Source organism: Trachemys scripta, chromosome 1 (assembly GCF_013100865.1).
Source record: "Trachemys scripta elegans isolate TJP31775 chromosome 1, CAS_Tse_1.0, whole genome shotgun sequence".
NCBI lineage: Eukaryota > Metazoa > Chordata > Testudines > Emydidae > Trachemys > Trachemys scripta.
Window position 1 is genome coordinate 132,227,923 of NC_048298.1, and position 10,177 is coordinate 132,238,099.

Sequence of the window (10,177 nt, forward strand, 5' to 3'; positions counted from 1 at the left end):
GATCACTCCAATGTTGATTCTTCCTATAATAATACTAGGAGTGTCCCTGGAGCTTTCCACTGTTGAGGGCCAGGGGAGGGGGAGGTTACTGGAAGGAGTCGGAAGGAAGGTGTCACAAACTGTAACGTTTCAGAGTGGCTTAGTTATTATTAGCCTGCAGCGAGCCAGGCCCTCTTGACGGGAAGAGGGGGGCATCGTGCCATTTCTGGATGTCATTCGCTCATCTGCAGCTAATTTTAGACTTCAGTAGTAAGGGGAGCAGGGCTGGGGGAGGGGGTCAGATGGGGTCTTTTTCCCCCTCCAATTACTTTTGCTGCCCTAATCACGTAGGCTTAATGGGACTCCTCCCACTCCTCTGCCCCCCCCCCCATCTCCTTTCCTCTCCCTGCAGCTGCTGCAAAAGGCAATGGGATCCAGGCCAGGCAGCTGGGAGTGGAACATGTCAATAAGCATGTCTGCACAGGCAGGCCTGTGTGAGTGTGTAGGTGTAGGTGTGTCTGAGTCTGTATATGTCTATGTATGTGTGAGGGCAATTTCCAGCTCACTAGACTCGCTTGCCACCGTCCTGTGTCTTGCTGTCCCCGTGCCCCCTGCACCTACGAGAAAGAGCTTCTTTAGTGCCTTTTCAGAGAAACACGTGATTTCTAGCCACACAGGAAACCACAGGCTCATTTGTTTTCCTTCCCAAGAATATATTTTTCTAGTGAATTTCTGACTAACTTGTGGAGGAGAGAGAAGTCACATATTGCACGTTCCCACTGGCACCCTGCCTTGTGCTGGAGTGCCCGACCTTCAGGGCAGTCAGAGGAGAATTCAGTTCCTATGGACCTGGACTCCAGGCCTCTTCTCTGCTCTCCTCCCCACAGCTCCCCTATTGGAACCCCAAACCAGCCAGGCGGGATGCCCTGGAATTGGTACCTTTGTATTGCAGTGAAGCCCCAGTCTGGATCAGGAACCTGGAGAAACAGTCCCTTATTAAAAGTTATTCCCTAGTATTGAGTATCAGAGGGATAGCCATGTTAGTCTGGATCTGTAAAAAGCAGCAAAGAGTCCTGTGGCACCTTATAGACTAACAGATGTATTGGAGCATAAACTTTTGTGGGTGAATACCTACTTGCTCTAATACGTCTGTTAGTCTATAAGGTGCCACAGGACTCTTTGTTGCTTTTCCCTAGTATTGATCATTCTCTCTGTGGCTCCACTGCTTTTTTAAATGAACATAATTTGCCAGGTTGTTATCATCCAATGTCCAAGGAGAGAAGAAGCAACTGATGTGTAAGCATAAACCCCACCACAACACCCCTCCCTTGTGCCCTGCAGTCCCCCTGCTATTCCAGATATAGATTCCACACACAGCTTTGCCAAAGCCCCTCAATCCTTTCCAGTAGTCCCCCTGCTACTCCTATCCTGAGGACTGAATTATGGAATGCAATCCCTGCCATGAGTTACCTATTGCCTATGCCTGTCATAACCTATCACGCTCATCTCTGTGATACCCTCTCGTGCCACCTTTTCCACTGCCGATTTCCCCTTCCTCAGATGCATTATCTGCAGCTCTCCCTTTCCATCAGCCCCTCTGTGCAGCTCATATGCCTTTCACAGCCTGACACCAACTGGAATTTAGCCTGATCAGCAGACCCGTAACTAGGCCATTTGTGCCAATTACCATTTTTTTCTGTTGTTTTTTAGAGTGACCATATTTCCCTAAAGTGAAAATGGGACATTGGGTAAGCAGTGATGCCAGACCTCTTGGGCCAGCCCCACCTGGCATCACCGCTCGCCCCATTTTTCCACCCCTGCGGCTTTGTGCCCTGGGAGGGCTGCCCTGCTTGTCTCGCCCTGGTTATTGCCCTGCTGATCAGCGCCTTCAACTCACAGGGGCTTCACTTATCGCTTTAAATTAAAACAGGGCTGCCTGGGGAGGGGGGGCAAGTGGGGCAATTTGCCCCAGGCCCCCATGAGAATATAGTATTTTATAGTATTGCAACTTTTTTTTATGGAAGGGGCCCCTGAAATTGCTTTGCCCCAGGCCCCCTGAATCCTCTGGGCTGCCCTGAATTAAAAGAGGGAAAGAAAGAGGCAGGGACAAATAGAAAAGGATATGAAAAGAAGCAGAGAGAGGCTATAGCAGAAATAGAGCAAAAACCCCACACCTATACCAGAGAGAGGGGTCCCTCATATAATTAACACTAAAGTATTCTCCAGTAATCACACCCAAACATTACAGCATTGCTGTTGGGAGATGGAGTGGTGTGGACCAATCCTGGAGCGTGCTGCAGTACTTTTTATAAGTGATAGATAGATAGATTAGATAGATGGATTGCTGTAGGCAAATAAATGGGGAGGGAGGGAGACAGGGAGGGAGAAAGAGGGTTTGAAGAGGGACAGAGAGAGAGAGAGAGAGAGAGAGAGAGAGATCAGCCTGTAACACATGGTTGCTGCTTCCAGGCCTTCCCTTCTCTTTTTGTTACTAGGCCTGGTTGCCCTGACAACATCAATCAGGAAAAATTAGGCTTTTGCCCTAACTACTGAGCTATCCCTCAATGTTGAGAAGGAGCCTTTTCCAATTAGGGTAATCAAAGAAGAAGAGGCCTGAAGAATTGAGGGGGGAGAGGAAGGACCTTGGATGACTTTCTGGGCAATGTCACGTCTCTCTCGTAGCAGGGAGTGGCATTCAGAAAGCAGCCAGCATCATCATTCTGAGAACGGCCTCACTTTGACTGCACTTTCCTGGCCAGCCCTGTGCATTGGCTCTGCAGACCTCATGTTTGTTGACATGTTGCTGGGTGCTCCCTTCAACACAGGAACATACTGCGTCAGTGCAGTGGTAATGGTCTTTGGAGTTAGGGATCCTGCTGACTCCCTTCGTCTGTAAACTGAGGAGCTCTCTCCCTCTGTTCACTCTATCTGCATCCTTTTCGCTCTCATTCTTCTTTCACCTCCATCCTCTTTCTCTGTGCGTCTTTCTCTCCTCTATTATCACTCCTCCACTCCTCTCCACTTCCACCCCCTCTCCTCCTTTATTGGTCCTTTTCCTCCGCTGCCTCCTGCTCACTCTCTTTATTTTTGTTTTTTCCTTATCTTTCTTCCACATTCTCTGTCCTTCCCTTCTTTTGTTCTTTCTTCCTTTTATCTATTATTCTCTCTTCTCCTTCTCTTCTGCTTCTCTGCTCTGTCACTCTCTCTGTCTCTAATCACCATGTTGTCTGGGTACCAGGATCTTTCCCCTCTCCTCATGTTGTGTCTTTCCATTATCCTTCCTCCCCTTTTCCACTCTTTCCGTGTCCTACCTCAACAATGGAAGTTACTATTCCAGGGAAAGCACAGACCCCTGCGCACACTCTCTTTCTTTCACAATGCTCTGTTGTTGACCTGAACAAAATTAAGGCACAAAATCATAGCCTGAGGCAAATGCACCACATAACCGTCTCATTTGTCCCTGCCCATCTCACTGAAGAATTTGTTCTTCAGGCAAAATAGAAACGTGAGAAAGGTTTTACTCAAATTCTAGGAAATGAGCTGAGGGAGGAAGAGATTTTCTGAGTAACATGGAAGTGAGGAAGGGGAGAGATTGCAGAGACAGCTTCGTCATATGGGGTAGCACCTACTGAATTGGAAATGTGACAGTAATGCAGAAATGGATGTATAATATATGCAAGGGGCTTAGATAACAGAGTGATGAGAACAGATTGACAGATAGATCTATTGCCCACTATGTGTAGTAGTGCGGACATAGAAAAGTGCCTTTAACATTCTTATTCCCTACATCTATAACCCTAATCCTAATCCCCTGTGTCTTTTAGGCCTAAAATTTTTTTGCCAGTGTAGTGATGTCACTTAGGCTCATACTCAAACTGCAGGTCCAAACATGTCTGACTTGTGGAGGTATTTGGATCTGGATCATAATTTTGCCCTGACCCTCTAATCAAAATGGTGAGTCTATTTTCCACATGTCTTTGGGGGTGTTTGGATTCCCACTTTGTATTTTAGGCTTATGTCTAATTATTACTCCTGTTTGCCCTGCAGAGCCCATTAAGGTATGGGATTTGCAAGCCAGAATCGATTCTGCCTCATGTATCACTGATGGACTTGCCAGCTAAGTTCCTATGGCAGAAATATTTTTACTGGTAGAGTTGGGTTTGAAGCTGCAGATTTTCTATCTAAATCTAGGTTTAGATATGGATTTTCCAGCACTTACATGGGAGTGGGTGGGAAGAGGGAGGCAGGGTATGGGGGAACATGAGGATATGGAGATCCTGGGATTGTGATCAGCCCAATATGGAGATACGGGTTAGCTGTGAAATTTGGAGTTGTGTAGAGCATCTCCAAACTATTGAGTGTTTGGTTGTGGCCCCTCTCTAATTATTCCCAGTGCTCATAGCAGAGGTTTTCAAATTCAAGGTGAGCTTTGCGATGCTGGTGAGTTAGGAGAAAAGACTTGAGTCTTGAACAATATATCGGTGTGAGCTGGAAATTGTGTGCGAGGATAAATGTGGAGCCTCCCCCACAGAGAACCACTCTTTTTACTATAACCACTGTCAGGGTTCCCTCCCCACTCTGAACTCTGGGGTACAGATGTGGGGACCTGCATGAAAGACCCCCTACGCTTATTTCTACCAGCTTAGGTTAAAACTTCCCCAAGGCACAAATCCTTTCCTTGTCCTTGGATGGTATTGCTGCCACCACCAAGTGATTTAGACAAAAATTCAGGAAAAAGGGCCACTTGGAAAATATTCCCCCAAGCCTCTTCACCCCCTTTCCTGGGAGGCTTGAGAATAATATACCAACCAATTGGTTACAATGTGAGCACAGACCAAACCCCTTAGTTTTTAGGACACTGAAAATTAATTAGGTTCTTAAAAGAAGAATTTTATTTAAAAAAATGTAAAAGAATCACACCTGCAAAATCAGGATGGAAGGTAACTTTACAGGGTAAATAAAAAGATTTAAAATACAGAGGATTCCCCTCTGACTCTGCTTCCCAGTTACAAAACAGGAATGAAATTACCTCTTAGCATAGGGAAAATTTACAAGCTAAAACAAAAGATAATCTAACACATTTCCTTGCCTTACTTACCTTTTTTGTAATCTTAGATGCTCATTTCAGGTATGTTTTCAGGAGATGTTTTTCCTGCCTGATCCCTCTCTCCGTCCAGAGAGGGAAGAAACAAAGAGAGCACAAACAAAACCTCTGCCCCCCGCCCAGATTTGAAAGTATCTTCTTTCCCCATTGGTTCTTCTGGTCAGGTGCCAACTAGGTTAATTGAACTGATTAGCCCCTTACAGGTAAGGCAATTCAGTACAGCTGCCCTGTGTATATTTATGATACACACACCCCAAATCACAGACGGTGCTGGACAGCCTGTTCCACACTGGCTGTGATTTCTTTTTGGAACTCTAGGAGAAAACAGAGTTAATAAGATACCTGCACCTCTAGACATACTACCGATTATATACAAACTAACAATATTTTTCATATTTCAAGGATGATTTTAATCAGCGGATTCTGGGAAACTTTCATGGGAGAGTGCATCAGCCACTTTGTTAGAAGCCCCTGAAATGTGTTGTATTTTAAAATTAAAATTTTGGAGAGCTAAACTCCACCAAAGAAGTTTTTTGTTATTTTTCTTGATGGTATGAAGCCACTTTAAGGCAGCATGGTCAGTTGGCAGGTGGAAGCACCATCCCCAAACGTATGAGCATAGCTTTTCCAGGGCATACACAATGGCGTAACATTCCTTTTCGGTAATTGACCAGTGACTTTCGCTCTCAGACAGTTTTTTACTGAGAAACACGACAGGATGGAATTTTTGATCTGGTCCTTCCTGCATTAAGACTGGTCCCACACCGCACTCAGACGCATCTCTGGTTACTAGGAAAGGTTTGTCAAAGTCTGGGGCCCTTAGCACAAGGTCAGACATGAGTGTCTCTTTAAGCTGGTTAAAGGCCTTCTGACACTTTTCAGTTTACTGAACTGCATTTGGCTGTTTCTTTTTTGTTAAGGTCTGTCAGTGGGGCAGTGATTTGGCTGTAGTGCAGTACAAATCTCCTGTAATATCCGGCCAAGCCTAAAAAGGATTGGACCTGTTTCTTTGACTTTGGGACAGGCCACTTTTGGATAGCATTTACTTTGGCCTGTAGGGGGTTGATAGTTCCTTGACCCACCTGGTGTCCACTGTTTAGGCCTATTTGACACTTTTTAGCCTTAACAGTTAGTCCTCCCTCCCTTATGCGCTTGAAAACTTTCCGGAGATGTTCTAGGTGTTCTGCCCATGAATCAGAAAATATGGCCACATTGTTAAGATAGGCGACTGCAGATTCTCCCAATCTCGCTAGGAGACCATCTACAAGTTTCTGGAAGGTGGCGGGTGCATTTCGCAGCCCAAAAGGGAGCACATTAAATTCATACAGACCCTTATGGGCGATGAAGGCTGACATTTTCTTGGCGGATTCATCTAGCGCAGGGGTTCTCAAACTGGGGGTCGGGACCCCTCAGGGGGTCGTGAGGTTATTACATGGGGGGTCACAAGCTGTCAGCCTCCACCCCAAACCCCGCTTTGCCTCCAGCAATTATAATGATGTTAAATACACAAAAAAGTGTTTTTTAATTTATAAGGGGCTTGCTATGTAAAAGGGGTCACCAGTACAAAAGTTTGAGAACTACTGATCTAGCGGTACTTGCCAGTACCCCTTGGTTAAGTCTAAGGTAGAGATTAACTGGCATGTCCCAGTTTCTCCAATAGCTCATGTGTGCGTGGCATTGGATAGTTGTCTGGGCGAGTTACTGCATTTAGCTTACGGTAGTCTACGCAAGAACGTATCTCCCCATCTGGTTTGGGAACTAGAACCACTGGAGATGCCCATGTACTTTCAGAGGGCCAGATTACACCCATCTGTAGCATGTCCTGGATCTCCTGTTCTATAGCAGTTTTGGCTTGAGGAGACACCCAGTAAGGTTAGGCTCTAATTGGGCGAGCATTACCTGTGTCAATGGAGTGGTATGCCCGTTTGGTCCATCCTGGGGTGGCTGAGAACATTGGCACAAAGCTAGTGCACAGCTTCTTGATCTGCTGTCACTGCATACGTCCGAGGGTCATGGAGAGATTCACCTCTTCCATGCCACTGTTACTTTTTTCTTTATAGTAGACACCTTAAGGCCACTCAGTGTCATCTCCTCCCTGGGCTGTAAACTAAAGAACCTTTAACTCTCTGGAATAGAATGTCTTTAGAGAATTAACATGGTACACTTTAGGCTTTAGGTTTGAGGTTGGGGATGCTATGAGATAATTAACAGCTCCCAGGCGCTCTTGGACTGTAAATGGCCCTTCCCACGATGCCTTCCCACGATGCTTCCATCTTATGGGTCTGGAGCGCCTTCAAGACCATGACCTGGCCCCTACTCTGAAGGAACACTCTTTGCCATGTTTGTCATACCAGGCCTTTTGCTCTTGTTGAGCATCTTGTAAGTTTTCTTGAGCAAGGGCTAGAGAGTCTTTGAAGGTGTTTTGCAGGTTGGTTACAAAGTTCAAAATGTTAGTTCCTGGAGAAGATGTAACCCCCTCCCATTGCTGCTTCAGCAACTGTAATGGTCCCTTAACTTTGTGGCCATAAATGAGTTCAAAGGGTGAAAATCCCCAACTGGGATGTGGTACAGCCCTGTAGACAAAGATCAGCTGCTGCAACACTAGGTCCCAATCATTGGAGTGCTCATTTACGAATTTACATATCATGGCCCCCAAAGTTCTATTAAACTTCTCCACTAGGCCATTTGTTTGATGGTGTTAAGGGGTGGCAACCAAGCGGTTCACCCCATAAGCTTTCCAAAGGCTTTTTATGGTCCCTGCCAGAAATTAGTTCCCAAATCCATAAGGATGTCAGAGGGTCAACCTACCCTGGCAAAAATGTCTGTTAATGCCTGGCACACACTTTTAGCCCTGATGTTGCTTAGAGCTACAGCTTCCGGCCATCGGCTGGCAAAATCCATGAAAGTCAGTATGTACTGCTTTCCTCTGGATGTCTTTTTCGGGAAAAGACCCAGAATATCCACAGCTACTTGCTGAAATGGAACCTCAATTATGGGGAGTGGCTGGAGAGGGGCTTTGACCTGGTCTTGGGGTTTTCCAACTCTTTGGCACACCTTACAAGACCAGACATAGATAGAAACGTGCTTGCCCATTCCCTCCCGGTGGAATGACCACCCCAAATGGTCTTTGGTCCCGTTCACCCCAGCATGGCCACTAGGATGATCGTGGGCTAAGCTTAAGAGCTTTACCCGGTACTTAGTTGCCACTACCAACTGTCTTTGAGTATGTCAGTCCTTCTGGTGCCCACCAGAAAGAGTTTCCTTGTATAAAAGTCCTTTTTCTACAACAAACCGGGATCGATTAAAAGAGTTGAGAGGCAGTGGGTTGCTTCGTGCCACCATCCAAGCTCCCTGGAGGCTTTTATCTGCTTCCTGCTCTGCATGGAACTGTTCCCTTGATGCTGGAGACATCAGTTCCTCACTGGATTGTGGACTTGGGCTTGGTCCCTCTGGAAGCGATGTAGACGATGGGGTTGTTTCCGTTGTCTGTGAACCGCTTTCCGCGGGTGCACTAAGTTGTATTTCAGGCTACAGCTGACCCTCTTGCGCAGGTTTAACTGCTGCTGCCAGTGTAGGCTCGGTGGTACCCTCTGGCGTTGGAGTTGTAGACGGGGTTGCAAGCGCTGGATTCAGTGCTGGCAATGGTTTTGGTGTTGGTTGCTTTGCCAGTTCTAGTTCTGGGACTGGTTCTGGCTGGGTCTCTGCAACTGGATCCACTACAGCTGTCGCAGATGTTGGCATGGGGTCCGGTTCCACCACCTCAGTCTGGGTCTCTGGTAACACAGATGGGGCCCTTGTAGAAAGCTCAGGAACAGGGATGGGTGTGGAAGCTTGCTTAGCCTGGCTGTGGGTGACCATTCCCACCCTCTTGGCTAGCTTTACATGGTTGGCCAAGGCTTCCCCCAGCAGCATGGGAATGGGATGATAATCATAGACTGCAAAAGTTCACATTCCTGACCAGCCCTTGTACTGGACAGGCCATTTGGCTGTAGGCAAGTCAACAGAGTTTGACTTGAAGGGTTGAATCGTCACTTGGGCCTCTGGGTTGATGAATTTGGGGTCCATTAAGGATTTGTGGATCGCTGACACCTGTGCTCCAGTGTCCCTTCACGCTATAACCTTCTTCCTGCCCACACTCACAGTTTTCCTACACTCTGAGGGGTATCTGGGAGGCATCTGGGCCTGAGGACCTTTGGTGTGACCCCGGTGCAATGAACTGTAATCTGTTGGGGTTCTTGGGGCAGTTGGCCTTTACATGCCCCAGATCATTACATTTAAAACATTGCCCAGCTGACTGGTCACTGGGGCAAGGTGGGTTGCTGGAGAATGGTTTGGTGGGACGATAAGGTGACTGGGATTTTTCTTGGGGTGTAGGTGGGGCCTTGGGCTGCCCCCAGTGGTATGATGTGGTCTTGGGGTGTCCCTTCTGGTATCCGCCCAAACTGTGACCAAGTTGTTCCTCTCTGCTACCTCCACCCATTTTGTTCCGATTTGTCCTGCCTCTCTGATGGTCTGGGACTACTCATATTGATCAGCATAAGAAGCAAGACTTTCTGCTGAGTCCATTTTCTTATCCCATAAACACTGTTTTACATCATCATTGGTCATAGTCAGGGATTGCTTCTGTACAACCAAATCATACATTCCTTCAGAGCTAGTTACATCCCTTCCTTTGACCCATTTATCTAACAGATCCTTCATCTGGTTTCCATAAGCCACATTACTTAGTCCAGCCGCTCTCTTAAGGGCTCTAAATTTTACTCTGTAAGTTTCAGGTGTAATTTGACTGTTTTTCAAAAACAAATCCCTACATTTACCATAGTCAGAAGTATTCAGGAGATGTTTTTCCTGCCTGGTCCCTCTCTCCATCCAGAAAGGGAACAAAGAAAGAGAGCACAAACAAAACCCTCCACCCTCCCCAGATTTGAAAGTATCTTCTTTCCCCATTGGTCCTTCTGGTCAGGTGCCAACGAGGTTAATTGAACTGATTAACCCTTTACAGGTAAGGCAATTCAGTACAGCTGCCTTGTGTATATTTATGACAATCACATTCTAAATCCAACATATACACACTAGAGATGGGCCACAAGCAAA